The 20,791-nt window shown below is 39.5% G+C and overlaps 1 long non-coding RNA gene across 1 annotated transcript; it reads left to right on the top strand.

The window, feature by feature from the left end:
• The first annotated feature begins 19,100 nt into the window (after positions 1 to 19,100).
• Positions 19,101 to 20,271, top strand: LOC122323519. The gene is made up of 3 exons (XR_006247019.1): positions 19,101 to 19,166; positions 19,921 to 20,054; positions 20,151 to 20,271. It is a non-coding gene; the product is annotated as an uncharacterized LOC122323519 (long non-coding RNA).
• The last annotated feature ends 520 nt before the right edge of the window (positions 20,272 to 20,791 follow it).

Here is a 20,791-nt window from a genome sequence, read left to right as displayed (position 1 = left end):
AGGTCATAATTGTTTTTTTATATAAATATATGTTTTAGGAATGATGATGGAAATTATTTAAAATACTAAAGTATAGACCTGTACATTATTTTTCTCTAAAATGTAAAACTAACAATGCATTATATAAATTCATAAAACCATAAAGACACCAAAATGAGACGTCATTTGACCCATAAATGTAACGGGTCAAAAAAACATACTATAAAAAATTTGATTGGATGATTAAGCAGTTTTGCAGCAAATGAGAGTTCACTGTGAAGTCAATTTTTTTATTAAAAAAATAATTTATGTGCTATTTTCACGATCGAACCATCCTGGCAGTCCCCAAACCTGCCTATGAACTGAGGTTTGGGTAAAATGCAGATAAATTAGCAAGAAATCACTTTAAATAATTGGACAGACCTACTTTGTTTCTAACGTCCAAAAGGACAGTGTCTGCACTGCACATGAAGCAGAAATAACAACCTGATTTTTATCAAATAATTGGACAGACAGCAGGGTTATGTTTTGCTTGGTTTCTCGAGGGACCGGTTGTGTTTTCAGTGCAGTGTCACCGCAGTCACCCCTATTTGACCACCTTTGTCAAGCTAGCGCCGGATGAACAGGCGAGAAAGCATGTAAAAAGCGAGAGGGGAGCGAGGATGCGGTCTGATTGACACCTCCATCCAGCCCAGGCTGTTCAAAGGGAATGCATTAGCCTGGTCATGCTCAGTTAGGGGGCATTGCTACATCGAAACAGATAACAGCTCTCTGAATCACTTGCCAGAAGTAAAAAGCACTGCGGAAAATGTTGCTCGTGCGGTGCGGTGTTTACAGATGCGACTAGATGCAAATGACAAGATATTAAAGAGAAAACCGAGCTCTGCTTAATTCCCGCCGTCTCTATCTATGGACCCTGCCACATCAGACTGACCTCAATACGTCCCAAATCCTTTGATAAAAATATTCCTTTTCCAACACTCCGGTTATTCCTTGGAGATACTCTATTTTTATCGACAGTTTTAAAACTTGCTTTTTCTCTGACGTGCGTTAGGATTGCGTCATGTTATCATGAAATATTGGTAGGGCTATGTGCAATGTTTGCGTGAATGTTGTTGCAACGCTTTTAACTGTCGGGCGCGCTTGGTGGTAGGTTCTGAAGTACAGAGTGCAAGTTTGTCTTCTCAAACGATAAATCAAGAGCATTTGGCACCAAAGTGCGTTCCTACTTTTAGCTTTTTTTTGGGGCATCTGAATCTCTTTCACAGCCTCGTGAATGTCTGCAGAGACACATTCTGTAGGCTATCTGTGAATAAGTTATGCAAATAATGTTAATCGAATCCACAGCAGCACTTTCCTTCTCCCTTACAAAAATAAAAACAAAACATTCTGTTGATTTAATGGGCTTGCTGTTCCGTTTCAAACTCTTATGTGAAAATATATGTATAAATAAAATGAATGAATTGCGGTCGCTGATAGCGCTGCTAATTTGCATACAATTGTCTGCGTTGTTGTAACCGATTCACTAAAGGAATTATGCAAATCAGGTAACGACGCAAAAAATAAATAAATAAAAAAAAATCTACTGAATGCAATTTGCATGTCATGTTTACCCATCTCGTGGGTCACTCCTGAGTGTCAGGTTTTGGGGATGCAAAAAAAGTAGTTCTTTTATGCATAGTCTTTTATGATTATTATTAGAATTTTAACAGGAGTGCTTCTGCTCAGCAATAAAAATCTGCTAATTTAAAGTCATGCGCATGCATAACACAGGAAGTGATATCACAAAAAAGACTGCAGACCCTCATCAAGATCAAAACATCTTTTAATATACAAGATATTGCAACCTTGTTAGTTAGTTCCCCAAATTATAGATTTTTCAAAATTAATTTTTAAATGATTAATTCGTGATATTTCTTGCCTAAAATATAAAATAAATATATTTGAAAAGCTTTTTTTTAATGTTACATGTACAAAACGGTTTAGAAGCACTCAGAAATTGGTGACAAATTTCACAAAAATTCGCATGACGTTTTCAAGCAGATATAATGAAATGCTTAATTCATCTTATTACATTTATTTTCTAAATATACATTTACTTTTTCTTACCGATTACACCACATTACATTTTAGAGTCTTGCTGAAAGTAATAAAATAGGCTTTCAAAGCTGACATTAATAGAAAACATATTCTGAAAAAGTGGCACTCTTGTAAATTTGCCTCCAAATGTCACTTTTTTTCCAGTTCTGTGCAACATATCACATCTGTAGATTTAGCCAGATCTTGTTCTTTATCAAGTCCCATTCTGCTGGAGATGAAACGGTAAGGGCGCATTGATCAAACACGTTGTCTTCCTACTCCACCTTTGCACCTGTTTAGCATTTTAATGAAAGACATCAGGCTGTCTTCAACACGGTCCTATCTCTCAACAGTACTTCAAATAAAAGAGAATAATTTCCCAATATCTATGCATGGATGCCCAGCTCTTTCACTCTTTATTTCTCATTTGATCTGTTAGTGCCTCTGTTGTACTATAAAATGTATTCGCCACAATATTTAGTATCACAAAATGTTTAGATATATATGGTCCATGTCGTGTCATATTTAAGATGCTGCTTATTGTTCATGAGATGTTTAATTCCAGTTTTTACAATTGGCTGTTTATGCAGCGGTATTATTAAACGGTTCATTATTCACCAGCGTTTGAAGCATTTAGAAATGAATTACAGGATTAAATGATGTCCACCACTGTCCTGATGTGACTGTGAGCTGCTGCCTTTTGTGAATTTGCAATCAATTTTTATAATATATAGAGGGAAAGGAAGAAGAAAAAAAAAACAGCATGAAAGATAATAACAGAAAATTTTAATAAAATTATTACATTTTAAAAATCATTTTAAAATTACAATGCTTTTAGTTTTAGTTAACGATATTGATCAGTGGATTCCTGTTTAAAGTCATGATCCGTAACTTTTGGTTCTCTAACAGTTAATAAACAAAAGTGCTAGCCGAAGAACATCGTAGCCAGAGCTGTCTAAATAGACACTTTTTATTCAGGACAAGCCTAAAACAAGCTTTGGAAAATGGATTCATGGTGTACTTGGTTCTTGTCAATTTTGAACACAAAAAAGTTACAGACTGCAGCTTTAAGTTGATTTATAACTAAACAAACACACATATGAATGAATGAATGAATGAATGAATGCATGAACTAGGAAGGAATTTGTCACACTGTACTCTGAAACATAAAATGGTATAGTAAAGGACGATATTAACATATATTCGCTTTACCTTTTTGTTTTAGCTAGCTTGTCATGAACTGGTGATTTTTAATTAAAATGTTTGCCATATATTTGCTTTTTGATTACAATTAAATAAAGGTGGTGATGGCACAGTTAGTCTAAACTGTATTATTAATTTAGAGAAATCAAACGCTAGCATTGCAACCCAGCACAATAAAAAGCGCTGTAGACTGTCACGGTAGCACTGTTTACGCTTGACATTAATTTACACCTTTTAGGGATAATTTGCAGCACATAAATAGGGGAATGTAATATCAAAGTTGGTGACACAAAGTAGAAAAAACCCCCAAAAACAGAAACAAACAAAACAAGACGTGTTACAGTATTCCCCAGTCTCCCTACCTTCAAATACACGTTTTTATTGTACCTCTCAATTCATTACTTTTAACTTCAAGTAGGTGAAGTCATGACCCTGTGCGGGAAGCAAAACAAACGACACCGTTTCAGGTGACAGAGATTTATTACTTGCATAGCAGAGGGCTGAAATCAACACGAGCTGCAAAAACAGTTTGAGGGCACGTCAGATTTTCTTCAACTGAAGTTTGGAGTGCATTTCAGGTTTGTCCGTGATGAGGGTCTCCTCAACTATCTGCACGGAACAGGTTTTGTCTGTGCAGCTCATTTGCTCATTAGCTGTGGCTATATATGCAGAGAAGGAGACTGCTTCATCTGACAGGCCTTCTACTTTGCTTTAGGGCGTGATTGTAATCATTTGAGAGTCTTGACAGGTACAGTATTCAACATGTCTCATACATCCACCTCGCGTCTCTTTTAATTGTAGGGGAGCGTTTACTAAATGTGTGCATGTATATGAAGCGATGGCGGTGAGGTGTTAACGCAGAGGCGGGCGCTGCGTGTGTCATAACGTCGCAGGTGATGTACTGTCACCGAGGAGCGGAAATACCAGGAGGTTAAAGTGTTGCTTGTCTGGGGTCTCTCGGGTTAATGGGAGAGAAGCAGGCCGGTGAAAGCCTGAAGACTGTGCTGTACACTTTTCTGGGCTTCTGAAATGCGGTGACCTCTGACCTCGCTGGAGTGAGGATGCGCTTTCGAGATTGGCACGCTTGGACGGGTGAAGGCGTTGAATGTAACGTGGAGGAGGAATTAAAACACTGCTCTATATATATATATATATATATATATATATATATATATATATATATATATATATGGCTGGATCGCTCGTTGCGTTCTAAACCGCCGACAGGAAGTGTTCGGTCCGCCATCTTACTATTCCCTATCGGCAGGGAGCACCATTGAGTCACAGGCAAATCTAAAATCACCTGGTTTCGAGCCAATCAGTCACACGGGATTAATTTTTATGTGATGTGCATGTAAATTCAGTTTTACTTCAGATGTTATCAGCAATGTTTATGGTTTTGCACAGGGTAAGCGGTATATTCAATTCGTTTAGGTGGGTGCTGCAGGTAACTGGTTCAACACTAAATATAGCCTATTTCTTTATGTGCGTAATTATTCAACGTGAATGTATTAGTATCAGAAATGCATTTCCAATTATAATACAATAGCCTATGCTGTAACTCACAATGCATCATCCTACAATAAAGCTTCAAACACCATAGGAAAAAGGATATAAACAGTGGTGTCTTATTTCATGTGGTTCGGTAAATTTGCAAACAAAGCACGAATCTTTCTTTAGATTTAAGAGTGAGCACTTTGTAATTTGTTATATATGCTGAGGTCGTCTTCGTCTGTTTATCGCGTTCATTAGCTACTGTAATGTAGTGCATTATAAAAATGTAAAGTTTTTAGTATTTATCTAAAAATAGTACTAACAAAATAAAGCATACGTAACAGTTACTCATGTTTATACGATCGGATAACAAAAGGGATTGTGAACAACGGGTCTTTTCCAAAGTTTTGATAAATTTTGAGTTTTCGAAATTCGTTTATTAAATACGATACAGCAGGATTTATAGGATCGAGGAAGGATAGGAACTTGATCTATAGGAAATCCTTGATCTGTGTGACAGTGCTATTAAATGTGAGTGTGGAAGAGAAGGTGTGTGCTCGCTTGTAATACATGCTAAATTGTTCACATTGTCATATGCAAAAGTTTGCAGCATCCATCTCACAAATAAGGGTTTTGGCACCTCCTAATTGATCATCGCAGCAGACAGCACTGCAAATGCGTTTGCATGTAACATACCGTCATGTTAAACGTATAGCTTCGCTGCCAGTTCGGAAGTGTTCGCAACTTAATGTTTTCGCAGTAATTAGCAGGCTGAAATGATAAATTTAAGTAGAAAATTAAGTAGAAAGATGCATCTGTTTGGACTTAATCATAATTGAACTATTTTTAGATTAAGATGGGTACACAGATTTATGATGACAGATCAACAGCCTTGTTTTATATCATGTTTGCACTGAAGATTGATTGCATTTTAATAAAATGTCCTTTTCGTTGTTTTAACATAGGCATGTGCTGCTAAATTAGACATGAAATAGAAATGTGCATAAAAAAAATTCATCCAACTTCATAAATTTAGTAAAAAAAGTAATACATTTAAGTAAAGTATTTAGTTATTTGAAGACAAAACAACAATTTTTTTGGTGTAATTTAAACCATTTACTTTATTTCATATAACCTCTATGCTCTATGTGGGTCACGTTTTTTATTTATCTAGATATTTATTTATCCAGATATTTAGGTTAATCCAGTTAGATTTTTTTTTTGGTATAAAAATATATTTGCTTGAAAGTCAGTTTTTAGTTATAGTTGACTATAAAAATTTTATTTGGCCAATCATCATTTTTCTAGTTCGAGAAAAGGTAAAGCGGTTACTTGTGACAAGTTAATACTTTTTTAATGTTCATGTAGTTTTCTTGAAGCACAAAAAAAAACTGCCGTAAATAAATATAATTATAATAATAAATAAATAAATATAATTGTAATTCAATAACACTAAAATAACAGAGGTGTACACATCATATACAAATAATAAATGTTAACAAATGGTATTTCAACAATACTGAGGTTTCATTTTGCTTAAACAATGCCATGTTATGAAACTAACATATTCATATATTACTTAAATGTAATATTATAAAATATTTGTTTAAGACTTAACCGACATACAAAATTTAGTGTCTGCGTGGGTTATTATTTCTCATTTTAGGTTTTTCCCCCCTCTGGGACCAAAATAACATTGATTTGGTGGACAAACATTATAAACTAACAGACGATGAACCAATTTTATCACAGTTTTCACAGTAATTAAAGTGTATGTCAAAAAATGGCCTTATTAAACCATACATACATCTGTTTGATATTTATTGTAATAAGTGCATTTCTGCTTTTCCAGCTCAATGCTCTACATTTCATTATGCTATTTCTGGGGAAGCTTTGATAAATTAACGAGAGGTCTGGATGATAATCCCATCACCTCTGACCCACAGCCGTCTCACTTCCACAGAAGAGACAAAGGTTTCAAAGAAGGAGAAAGTATAAGCAGATGTTTCTTGGTCATTATTTCGACTGTATTCAAGGAACACGACCTACTGGTTTGACTTGCCGTGAGCTAAATGACTGCACCTTGACTGCTGGATCCAGATAAGCGTTCATTATATGCCGCTGCATACATTAAGAAGCAGCACGTGGGAGGACTCATTCACCCTTTGTCTCTGTTCATTCAAGGAAACGTATCTGTACTCGGCTTAACCTTTAGTGAGATGTTTTGTGTAATGCATGATGGGAAATCAAAGCGATAGGAGCGAGGGACAAGGTCTTTATTTTCATGCGAGCACTGACCTTTTCAAGTTGTTGTTTTGTTTACTTGCTGATTCTTCTCCGACAGAGGCAGAGCATGCGGTTGGAGCTTTGCTTCCTTGGAAAACAAGACTGTAACATTGGAGAGAGTAGACAGTATGACTAATTCTCTCTTCAGGGGGACACGTAGATGAAGTCTCTGGCAGAGCAGCCCAGACTTGTGTTGTCGAGCCAACCTTCAGAACTACGGCTGTTTTTCTGGTATTTCACCAGCCTTCTGTCAGACAACTTTTCATAACGTTAGATACATTGTGAATAGATGTCTGACATGGGCTTTTAGGAGAGATAAAAGAAGCATCTAACCTGCGGCCTTATCTTTTTTGCGGCCTTATCTCTATCGGCTTGTCATGAAGTTTAAAGGCCCCTGAATGAAGAATCAAAGTTTTGGGGACTTTAATCCATATCGATTGAGTTTGAAGCCATTTATGTCAAGGGCTTCAAACCTAACCTAACTCGGGGCCACTAGTCTGGTGCCGTTCGTCATTGGAGTTCAGTTAAACAGCTTTAAAAAACACAAATCTTATCATGGCATAGACTGTTTTTAAGAGTTAAGTGGCTGTTCTCAAAATCAAACCTGCATACTCTGCGTATTTAGTGGACTAATGATGCTAATGAATTTTATTTTAGACTGACCACAGCAAATAAAGTGGCTGGTGAAGTTTAATGTTTTTTCACCGATGCTTTATTAAAGTATTATGTTTTTATGACTTTAATTTTACATGCTTTCTTTTCTTGTCAGTCCTCTTAAAGAGTTACACTACTGTTTGGTGTCAATACATAAAACACACACACACACACACATATATATATATATATATATATATATATATATATGTAACCCACTAGAATATAATTCTGGAGTGTTGTGGGTTGACGTTTCTTCATTTAGAGTTTGTTTCATTCAGTCTCATTCAGAACTGAAATATTAATGAGTCTAACATTTGTTTATACTGAGTCACAAAATATGTGTGCTTGTGTCTTTAAGAATGCCAGGTTTGGTATTAACATTGATTGGGGTGTGCACAGGTGAAGAAACTTGCTTTTGCCCTACATGTTAGGATGAATTTTATTTTCATTGGGTAGTATGTGTTAAGTCCCGCCCTCTCGGGTAAAATAAGGGATGTGAGTGGTTAATGAGGGAGAGAAGAGATGTGCGGCAAAGTATAGAGCTGATCGGAGAGATTTGAGCTGAAAATACTGGAGGAAATACAGTAAATTAATTGATAAATCATCCAATTAATACTTTTAAGTGTATATAGTGCGTGTGTATACACAAGTTATTTACTTTATTGTGTTGTTTATGTTCGTATATTCCATGTTCGTTTTTTTCCGTTACGGCGGTCACGTCATTCCACTCGTTTTGAGTGCTGAGACAGACGGTGTTTAAAGTGTGTTTTTTGATAATAACTTTCAAACGAGGACAGAAGGACTGAGATTTTGGACGTTTCGTCGTGTAATTGTCCCGAAGGAAACCAGATAGCGCTCCAGATCACCGCGAGGTCTGGGGTTCCTCTGGCTGCGTTGGAGTGTGACCCACATCGGCCACCGGGGACGGCGCGTACGAGGATCTGCAGGAGGCCTACCAGGGAGTTTCGCGATCGTATCACAGTTCAAAAAGGAATCCAGGTACACTGGTTTTCATTTGTTTGCTGCTCAGGAGAGTGAAGAGGCCAGTTTTTTCTGTTTCCACGGCCACTCGTTGCCCAGCGACGATTCAGGCCTGCTTCGTGTGGGTTATAAGAGTGTGTGTGTGAGTGTGTGGGCCCACGGTGTTTGTATCCAATTTGAGATCATCTTGATGGTGTGAATACTACTTGATAGTATTATAGTATTACTGCTTAATTCTACTTGAAAGTTAATCTATTTCTAACTCTTTCAATTTACTGGAATTAAATTCTGTTTATTTTCTTCTACTTCAAGTGTTTTATTTATTCTAAAGGGTTTATTCTTGATCAGTCAAACTGTGAGTATATATTTTATTCTGATTAACTGTCTAAAAGAAAAGTGTATGGTTCAGTGACGTCAGAGGGGCCTTTTTAATACACCATCTCTTAGGCATTAGTTTATTGAACCTGGTGCTGCTCCTTACTAAGCCAGTATAAAAGGAGGTAGGGGGCGCTACATAAATTGGGGGCTCGTCCGGGATCTCCCTCTGGTAAGTCACTGAAGAATTCCTGAAAAGAAAAAGACAGGTCAGACCAGCCAAGCTCAAGCACATCTTGCCACCTCATTTTAAGTAACCGAGAAGTGAATAAACAGTCATCATGGCTCTGAGAAAAGACCCCTACCTGCAAGCAGAGTTAATCAGCTGGTGCAAAGATGTTGGTGTTGATGAGGGTCATGCTTTAATGTTGATTAATGTACCTGTACACACAGAAGTGGCTAAGATGGAAGAGACTTTGGAAACCATAAAAGCCCTAGGAAGAGTTCGTGTCAGAGACACAAGAGAAGGACCTACCTCACGATTTGTCTTTGCGTTGTGTGAGTGCAGACAAGCCATTGACACCACACACCTACCTCCAGAAGTGTCACCTGGAGAAAATAAAGAGCCATGGACCATCACAGCAGTCCAACCAAGAGAATCCGTACCTGACACTGCCTCTGGAGATTTTACTGAGAAACTTGCTAAGTTCCTGATGAAAGAAGGTAAATCACTCAGTGACGTACAAACTTTGTTTACTCCCGCAGCACAACTGACAGTTCCCTGAGTCCATCATACGTGCCATGGGTGAGGTCCTGGAAAGACTGTAAAGCAACCCAGTGATGCCAATGCATACCGACGCCTGCAAGACGTTTTCAGCCATAGTTCCTACCCCCAGGAGAGGAGAATATGGAAACCTGGATTGAACAAGCAAGGCTTATGATAACAGTGTGAGTGCTCTGAAAAGAAAAACGATTTACGAATTGTAGAAAGCCTGAAGGGACCTGCTCTGGAGATCATAAGAGCTGTCCGGTTTTCAGATCCTGAGGCGAGTGCCCTGCAGTACTTGGAAGCATTAGAGAGCACATTCGGCACCTCCGAGTCTGGTGAGGACTTGTATTTCAAGTTTCGTCTCATGCGTCAGAACACTGGAGAGACCCTCTCTGAATTCCTGCGAAGGATAGAAAGATGCTCAACAAAGTTGTAGAACGTGGTGGATTAACTCCAGGACTAGTGGATAAAGTACGAATTGAACAGTTAGTTCGAGGGGCCGTGAATTCCGACATGATGTTGCTCCAGCTACGGCTAAGAGAAAGAAAAATCACCCACCTTCTTTTCTTAGTCTACTGAAGGAGATACGGGAGGCAGAGGAGAGTGAGGCATCTCGCCACAGGATGTCTGTTAAAGCCAAAGCTATACATTTTCATGAAGAAGAGAGAACCAGCACCTCTGTCATCCAAGAACTCATGGCTGAGATTCAAGAGTTAAGAACACAAATATGTGGAGGTGAGTCCAAAACAGTGTCTACTTCATCCCTTGTAATTAAACCAAAAGAAAAACAGATAAAGAATGAAACAACTGACAATGCTGAAGTCCAAGAGTTAAGAAAACAGATCGAAAATTTGCAGCAGCAGTTGACCATTATGAGTGTTAGCTCTACTCACCTCTCACATCAAGTTCCCGAGAGGCAGCCAAAACCTTCCACTTCGTACATGTCCCTGAAAGGCAAAGTAACAAGAACAAGAGATGATTATTTCTGCTACAGATGTGGGAGGACGGACATATTGCGACAAAATGTCAAGCTCCACCAAATTCTGATCAAGTAATTCAAAAGCTCATTCGTTCTCTGCGACAAGCAAAGAGTGAGAAGTATGAGACTAGCGACAACAGCAGAAAAGCCCAGAACCAAGCCTGTTTCTCCAAAAGAGTCAGACAGACATCAGTGAGTCCAGCAGTCTTCCCAAAGGCCTAGTTGGACCGGCATCTACTGTGGAAGTGAAGCTTAATGGACATGTATGTCAAGCCCTGTTAGATACCGGATCACAGGTGACGATCGTGTTTGACAGCTGGTTTTCCAGGAATCTCGCTGATGTGCCCATTCACCCCCTGACTGGATTGTCAATATGGGGCCTCAGCTCATCCAATTACCCATACAAGGGGTATATAGTTGTCGATGTCACTTTCCCTGTTTCTGTAACTGGAGTGGAAGAGTCACTGTCCATTCTGGCCCTCGTATGCCCTGATCCTCAAGGTCCTCCCCAAGTGCCAGTTATAATTGGTACTAATGCCAGTTTCTTCAAACGTCTCACAGCTTTCAGTCATGATACTGAAGGATCTAGTGCTGCACATGTTTTGAGAATCCAAAGCAAACACCCTGCAATCCATCTGACTCGGAAGCAAGAGACGAAAACTCCTCTTGACAAGCCCGAAGGAAAGGTTTGTTGGACAGGACCTGGTAACTGTGTAGTTCCATCACGGGGAGAAGTATGTGCTCTCTGTAAAATGGTGACTGAAAAGCCTCTGGGAAAGAGATCTTTGTGGTAGATTCCCCTGAGGAAGACAGTCTTCCAGCTGGAACATTCATAACTCCTTTAGTACTTCCATCTTCAGCAGTAGATGGTAAAAATATCCAGGTCCTGATTCATAATGAAACATCTAAGGATATTTCTATCCCTGCAGGAACTGTAGTCGCCCATGTGTATCCCACTGACACGCTCACAGTGCCTTCCGAATGCCACAACAGCTCCAAACAAATAGACCCAATGTTGTTTGATTTCGGCGAGTCATCTATTCCTGAGGCCTGGGAACATAGACTGCGCAGAAGTTGTCTGAAAGAGGATGTGTTCTCCACCAGTGAGTGGGACGTTGGGTTAGCCTGCGGTGTCGAGCATCACATCAGACTGCGAGACAACAAACCATTCAGAGAGCGCTCTAGGCGCATTGCACCTGCGGACATTGAGGATGTCCGCCGCCACATTAAAGAACTGTTAGCAGCAGGAATCATCAAGGAGTCCAGGAGTCCTTATGCATCGCCATAGTAGTTGCGCAAGAGAGAGTGGGGCAATCAGGATGTGCATTGACTACCGCACTCTAAACACTCGTACAGTCCCTGATCAGTACTACTACGCCGCGTATTGATGATGCCCTGGACTGTTTGGCGGGTAGTAAGTGGTTCTCCGTGCTGGACCTCCGCAGCGGATATTATCAAATAGCCATGGCGGATGAAGATAAAGAGAAGACAGCATTTATATGCCCTCTTGGTTTCTTTCAGTTTGAGCGGATGCATGCAGGGGATTACTGGAGCTCCAGCCACATTCCAGCGGCTAATGGAGAAAGCCGTTGGTGACATGCACCTCCTCCAGGTAATAGTCTACCTCGATGACATCATCGTATTCGGACGCACACTTGAAGAGCACGAAGAGAGGCTATTAAAAGTCCTGGACCGTCTGCAGGAGTGTGGCCTGAAAGTCTCGATTGACAAGTGTCAGTTTTGCCAGTCACAAGTTCGTTATGTGGGCCACATTGTGTCAGATGCTGGAGTATCACCAGACCCAGCCAAGATTGAAGCCATAACATGCTGGAAAATGCCCACTGACCTAAAGTCACTGAGATCTTTCCTGGGGTTTTGTGGGTTTTATCGGCGCTTCATAAAGGTTATTCAGCCATTGTGAGGCCATTGACTGAACTCACCAAAGGGTATCCACCAACATCTGGTCACAAGAAGAAGGAAAAGGATGGAACAGAAGTACTTCAAGGAATCCGAACCCTTTGGAAAGCGTTGGGATGACATGTACCACAGCTTTTAACAAAATCATCCACTGCCTCACACATGCCCCTGTGCTCGCTTTGCAGACCCCACCAAGCCTTACGTTACTGCGTGGATGCCAGCATGAACGGTATAGGAGCTGTCCTGAATCAGGAACATCCTGAAGGGCTCAGGCCAGTAGCCTATGCAAGCAGGAAGCTGAGCGACTCAGAGGGGCGTTACCCAGTTCATCAGCTGGAGTTTTGGCGCTGAAGTGGGCGGTGGTGGACAAGTTCCACGATTATCTATCGGAGCCCAGTTCACGGTAATGACAGACAACAATCCACTGACTTATGTGTTGTCTAGTGCTAAACTGAACGCCACGGGTCATCGCTGGTTAGCTGCTTTGGCTACCTATAATTTTAGTTTAAAGTATAAACCTGGGCGCCATAACATTGATGCAGATATCCTTTCTCGTTACCCTGGGAACCAACCGAGTCTGAATGGAAGGAAATACCCAATTCGGCAGTAAGAGCCATCTGCCAGTTAACAGTTGTTTCAGAGAGTGACGAGTCATCATTCAGACTGGTGGATCATTTATGTGTCCCTCCTCAGAGTATTCCAGAGGCATTTGCTTGTCCCACAGCATTGAGTCTGGGTCATATGAAACAACTGACCAATGAAGAGTTAAGGAAAGCGCAAAGAGGAGGATCCTGTAATCCGTGAAGTGAAGTCACAAGTAGAGTCAGGAAAATACTTACCGTTGCTAAGAGTTCCAATGCCACCGTTACTCTGCTACAGCGTCAAGGTCCTAAGTTGATGATCCAGAACCAGCTTCTACACCGCGTCACTAAAAGTTCCTGTGGGAGAGAAAAGAAACAACTTGTCTTACCTGAAAAGTACTGGTCCCAAGTTCTGCGGTCCTTGCATGATGATTCAGGCCATTTAGGAGTAGAAAACAACCGAACTCCTGAGAGATCGATTCTATTGGCCCCGAATGTCCACCTACATAGAGCAGTATGTTAAGAATTGTGGACGTTGTGTAACCAGAAAGACGATATCCAAGAAAGTTGCACCACTGCACCACCTGACCAGCTGTGGGCCATTCGATCTAGTATGCATTGACTTCTTGTCTATCGAGCCCGACTCAAAGGGTCTCAGTAACGTTCTCATTATAACTGATCATTTCACACGCTATGCCCAAGCATTTGTAGCTAAAGACCAAAAAGCTCTAACTGTTGCCAAGATATTGTGTGACAAATTCTTCATTCACTATGGCTTACCTTCCCGGATTCACTCCGATCAGGAAAGAGATTTTGAGAGCGGTCTCATAAAAGAGCTCCTGAGTATGCTGGGAATCAGAAAATCTAGGACGTCTCCCTATCATCCACAAGGACCCCAGCCTGAGAGATTCAACAGAACACTACTTTCCATGCTTGGTACCCTGAATCCTGTAGAGAAAAGCAGATGGAGTCAACACATTAACAGTTTAGTACACGCTTACAACTGTACTAAGAGCAAGCAACTGGTTACTCACCGTACTATCTTATGTTCGGGAGAGAAGCTCGCTTGCCGGTGGATGTGTGTTTTGGGACTTCACCTGATGGAAAAGGAGCTGGTAGCCATCGACAGTATGTCGAAAGAATGAAAACAGAGTTACAGAAAGCGTATCAATTAGCAGCGGAATCTTCCCAGAAAAGTCAACAGAAAAACAAGCGGTTGTCACGACAAGCAAGTAAAACACCAGACCTTAGCTGTCGGAGATCGTGTGTTGATACGAAATCTGGCCTTGACAGGAAAGAACAAACTTGGTGACAAGTGGAATTCCATTCCCTACCTGGTGGTGGAAAAAGTTAAAAGACTTACCTGTGTATCGCCTGAAACCTGAATCCGGTATGGGGAGTATGAGAATGTTACACCGAGACCATATCTTACCTGTTGGGGATGAAGTGAGGTTGTCCATTCCTGAAGACCCAAGAAAAGTTTCTGCGCCCGCCAGAGACCAGGACAGGACCTGTGGAAAGAAAACAAAAGAAAGAGTTAAGAGGAGGAGTGTGACACAAAGAGAATATGCACCCAGAACCGAGTCTGAAAGTGACGAGGATGATCTGTGGTATTACTACTCAAACAGGGTAGAGAGACAACCCAGACCAGAGAGTGATGCACAAGATGGATCTGCGGTGGAGGACACAGTTTACCTTGGAGGTGAATTGGATGGACCTCATACAGAAGCTGCTGAGTTGATGTTCACTGAAGAGGTCCGTGGAGAACAACCAGATCAGAGTCCAGAAGAAAGAGAAGATCCTGGTTTAGAGGGGAGATCCCGTACAGCTAATGCTGACAGAGAGGTAGCAGAGACTGTTTATTCCCGCCCCAAAAAAACCTAAGACCTGTAATCAAATTGAACTATGAAAAGCTTGGGCCGGCCAACTAACCGACCTCTAACCCTGGTTCATAGAGGAATGATTATACATGTTGAGGGTGGAAAATCAGAAAAGAAACACTGTAGCACAGTGTGGTGTCACCCTATGGCACAGTGCATTCAATGTGCTCAGTTAAGTGTTCAGATGGAGCCCAGAACTACAGTTAAAGTGTACAGTTAAGAAGTGATCTCATGGGGACATGAGATGTTTAGAAGGGGGAGTATGTAACCCACTAGAATATAATTCTGGAGTGTTGTGGGTTGACGTTTCTTCATTTAGAGTTTGTTTCATTCAGTCTCATTCAGAACTGAAATATTAATGAGTCTAACATTTGTTTATACTGAGTCACAAAATATGTGTGCTTGTGTCTTTAAGAATGCCAGGTTTGGTATTAACATTGATTGGGGGTGCACAGGTGAAGAAACTTGCTTTTGCCCTACATGTTAGGATGAATTTTATTTTCATTGGGTAGTATGTGTTAAGTCCCGCCCTCTCGGGTAAAATAAGGGATGTGAGTGGTTAATGAGGGAGAGAAGAGATGTGCGGAAAAGTATAGAGCTGATCGGAGAGATTTGAGCTGAAAATACTGGAGGAAATACAGTAAATTAATTGATAAATCATCAAATTAATACTTTTAAGTGTATATAGTGCGTGTGTATACACAAGTTATTTACTTTATTGTGTTGTTTATGTTCGTATATTCCATGTTCGTTTTTTTCCGTTACGCGTCACGTCATTCCACTCGTTTTGAGTGCTGAGACAGACGGTGTTTAAAGTGTGTTTTTGATAATAACTTTCAAACGAGGACAGAAGGACTGAGATTTTGGACGTTTCGTCGTGTAATTGTCCCGAAGGAAACCAGATAGCGCTCCAGATCACCGCGAGGTCTGGGGTTCCTCTGGCTGCGTTGGAGTGTGACCCACATCGCCACCGGGACGGCGCAGTACGAGGATCTGCAGGAGGCCTACCAGGGAGTTTCAGCGATCGTATCACAGTTCAAAAAGGAATCCAGGTACACTGGTTTTCATTTGTTTGCTGCTCAGGAGAGTGAAGAGGCCAGTTTTTCTGTTTCCACGGCCACTACGTACCCAAGCGACGATTCAGGCCTGCTTCCGGTGTGGGTTATAAGAGTGTGTGTGTGAGTGTGTGGGCCACGGTGTTTGTATCCAATTTGAGATCATCTTGATGGTGTGAATACTACTTGATAGTATTATAGTATTACTGCTTAATTCTACTTGAAAGTTAATCTATTTCTAACTCTTTCAATTTACTGGAATTAAATTCTGTTTATTTTCTTCTACTTCAAGTGTTTTATTTATTCTAAAGGGTTTATTCTTGATCAGTCAAACTGTGAGTATATATTTTATTCTGATTAACTGTCTAAAAGAAAAGTGTATGGTTCAGTGACGTCAGAGGGCCTTTTAATACACCATCTCTTAGGCATTAGTTTATTGAACCTGGTGCTGCTCCTTACTAAGCCAGTATAAAAGGAGGTAGGGGCGCTACATATATATATATATATATATATATATATATATATATACTGCACTCTAAAGTTTGAAAACACTCCTGGCAAAGTGTTGTTTTGGATGGTATCAGGATAAATCCTGATTTTTGTTCAAATACTGTACATTAATGTGACTTACTTCAATGATCACGCATTTTAGTTGTGTGAATACATTTTTTGTTGAGTTGACACAACTTGCAGCTTCTGAATTTGTTCATTCAACTTAACATTTTACGTTTTCATTGTCTCAGCTAGTTTGTAAGTTGACTGAGCTGGAGTATTTGTTTCCACAACACAAAAAAATGTGTTGAATCAATTCAACTCTGACGTCATGTGTCACTTTTCACGATATCTCGTGAAGACTGCTGCAGACAGAAGATGTTTGTCAGCAATCTTGATGAACTTCATCACAAATAAATATTACGTATGTTGTCTAAAAAGAGTGTAAGAGCCGTATTTGCTAGTTATAACGTTACGCCAGTATTGTTTTCATGGCATTATGAATGCTCGAAATACATGCAGTTCCACAGTATTTTACACATAAATATTAGCATACATATTCTCCCATGCGGTAAGCTGCTGAACTTATCTGGAGAACGATAACAATATAGTTTGATATGTATTATTTGAGCCTGTGTTATGGTGCTTTTCCACTGCGTGGTAAAGCAGTGGCTTGGCACGGTTCAGTACAGCTTGGTTCGGTTTGGGTTTCCACTCCAGTTTTGCCACTTTAGCGTAGGCAGGATAATCCACATGCCGTTAAAGTTGCGCTGCCTCTACTGCCTTAGCTCCTGGAAAACGCTTTTATCGCCCCATCAAGCTCTCGCTCGATCCCCTGCTCAGTTATCAACGAGAGGAATGTCTGAATTCCTGAAACACAAATGCTCGTTTCCTCACTGGCTGTGCTGAAATCTAATGGCTTAAATCTAGTGGGTCTGTGTGTGTCTCGCACAAGTTCAGTGGCGCAGGTAGTAACGGTTCTCTCCGGCCAATCAGTGTTTAGCAGAGTGTGCATGTCATGTTTTGGATCTTTTGGACGATATTGCTAACTTAGCAACTTTGTTGCTTGATTTAGTGACTTTTCAGACTCCCTTAGTGACATTTTTACCAAAAAATGTCATGTCCTCCAAAGGCTGCATTTGAAGGCCTTTTCACCGTGGCGCGATGAAGCTGCCGTAATTCATGCGACTTCAAATGCTCCCTCCGTTTCACCGGCAAATTGAAGGATACATCAGATGGACACTCGGACACTTCAGATGGCCTACCCTATCCCAGAATTCAGAGCGCACCGGTGAAGGCGGGACTTTTTTTCAAACAAAATATGCGATGATGGTTATATTTGTAAATTAAGCAAAGTAATATCTGTGCATTGTTTTATTTTTTATAAGTAGATACATGTAAATAAAACAAAAAATAGTGGAAATTGTTTATTTTTCCAAAGCATAATTTGTAAATAAAAAAATAAAAGCTCTGTGTAGCTAGTACTTTCTGTAACCATTAACGCACTGAGGAAAAACGTCATGCATTTGAAACCTTAGTTAAAAGTTTTATCTCCATAAATAAATAATAATAATAAAACATATCATGGCCTTGCATTAACATTACTGCTGCACTAATGTACTGTATGCTTCATTTTACTTCTGAATATGCTAAAATACTTTATGTAGGCTACTTTTGGGCAGTTAAACGTAAATTTTTTTTTGTAGTGCTGCTGTCTTGGAAGGAAAACTCAGTACTCTCATTTGTATTTGAATGTATTTTATTACACTCCCACCACTTTATTTTGCATTTATTTATTATGATAAATAACAAATCACTTTATTTTTATTATGAAACGAACAAAGTTTTTTTGCTAGAATATTAACAAATTCAGACCGGTCTAGTCTTTGGAGGACTGTTCTTGTTGCCTAGCAACTGTGACGTCTGCAGTTGACGAGTGGCAGTAAGTGGACACCTTACATAAAACTTAACAGGGTTAAATATTTAACATATTTAGTTTACATATGTTCATCGTGGTCCTTTAATGTACAAAATAAAGATTTTTTAAATTATTTTTTTTAAATCAGTCAACATTGATCCGCTTTATTTTTTTCACGCCATTACAATGTTCAAGTAAGTTTTCGAAACCCCACATTTAAAATGTAATTTGACCATTAAAAGTAAAAAAAACTAACAATTAATTTTCTCCATTTTCGTTAACATCAAGAGCAGTTCTCTTCCGGTACCGTTGCTACGCGACAGGCGCTGCGATGGCGAACACCTGGTGACGCAATCAGGAAATCCTGCGAAGGCTAGACTCGGAGCGTCCTTAAAAAATCCCGGTAAACCGAATCCTTGAAAGGATCAGTCCTCTTGCTGAGGTGGTACTAAAAAGTACCGGCTACAAGGTACTGTTCCCAGTGGAAAAAACTCAAAAAAGTGAACCGTACCGTGCCGTACCATGCAGTGAAAGCGCCTTTTAGAGAACATTCAAACGGAGCGCGAGATCAACGGACAAGTGTATGGATTTATAATGCCTTTGTTAACTTGACAGCGTTTATAATCGTTAATAATTTATAAGACGTCCGTAAAATGCATTGTACATATGTAGATGTAGATGACAAATTAAGGGTAAAAAAAAAATCTCAAACTGTCATCTTTTGTCAAATTAAAATCAAAAAGCATTAGCAGCCTCTCCAGAGTTCGGTTGGGGCGCGTACATTTGATATTGTTTACAAGCTTGGTTCAGGATAAGTTAAACTCTTCTTTCACGTTACTGAAGTACATTTATATATTGAAGTGCCTCACCTGAACCCACTAATGCTGCGTAAATATACCGAATATATGGTTGTAAGTATATTGAATCAGACATAGTTTTTTGAACAGTAAGATTTTCAGCGTTTTTAAAGAATTACCTTCTGCTCGCCAAGCCTGCATTTATCTTAAACAAATACTGCAAAAGCATGTTTATAATTGTAATATACTTTAACGTAACTTATTCCTGTCAAAACTGTACAAACGTTCAAAACTATAGGCTTTTGATTAACAGTAATAATAGTTTATATTTTAAACCGATCTGGAATAAGCGTGGACACAAACAATTAGCTTTTTAATGTGTTAAGTGGTTTTAAAACCTTTTATGGTTTGTAAAGTATGGCTTTGGTAATTGAAACGTAAACTTGTCATGCCATTTGACTTTAACTGACAATATTTTATGTGTTTGTTTAATATTTTAAAGTGTTGTTAACACGTTTCTGTGTTTATCATATTCTAGAACGAATGAACATCAGCACATGGTTCAACAATCTTGAGGATGGATCACATCAAGTCCTTTTGCAGTTGTATCCGTCAAAGAAATACACATACAAAATGGAAATGACTTTCAAATTGCAGAGCTTGGACAAAGTTGTAAGTAAATGTATCTGCTTGATGAGTGCACACAGTGTAGTCTGTAAGCTTTAAGATTGCAAGGCATATTTCAATGCTTCCCTTTGTTTTTATTAGAGCACACAGGTTTTGAAGAGGAATTCATCAAGGACATAGTCTCAGGCTCAAGACGTCACACACAAGTGCAAACAGTTCAGTCGCCGTATTGGTTGAATTATATAGGATTTCCAGGAGACGTCGTCTTGCATTCTTTAACGTTCCGCCTGGAAACAAAGATGCTGTGACGCCAAAACTTCATAAAAGAAGAAAGCCATCGTGTTTACAGGTTTGATGACAAGCACTTATTAGGATACTAAATCTGGATTTTCAAAAGTATGGGAAATATTCTAAACTTTTAAAAACTCCTAATTTAAACTTACTTAAAACATAAACTTTACTTAAAAGTGAGCTGGATATAAAAAAAAAAACAAATATAACCATTAAAATATTACATCTCTTAATTTGGAATGACATGAGGGTGACTAAATAAGTAATTTGTTTTGACTTTAGCTCCTTAAAATGCAGTGTTTCTCTTCCAAGAAAACACATTAAATTATTGATGACTCATGTTGCAGGTACATGTTTTTTTGGGGGGGAGGTTTGTACAAATAAAAGCGCTCTTTGGAATAACAATGTCTCTCCTCTAAATTATAAACCACCTGCCTCCAACTAGCAATAGCAAGTAGTAAACAATAGTTTTGCCAGGTTTCATGGCAAAC

Source organism: Puntigrus tetrazona, chromosome 19 (genome assembly GCF_018831695.1).
Source record: "Puntigrus tetrazona isolate hp1 chromosome 19, ASM1883169v1, whole genome shotgun sequence".
In the NCBI taxonomy this organism is placed as follows: Eukaryota; Metazoa; Chordata; class Actinopteri; order Cypriniformes; family Cyprinidae; genus Puntigrus; species Puntigrus tetrazona.
Note: the sequence above shows the minus strand (reverse complement) of the source record. Positions and strands in the feature narration are given on the sequence as shown.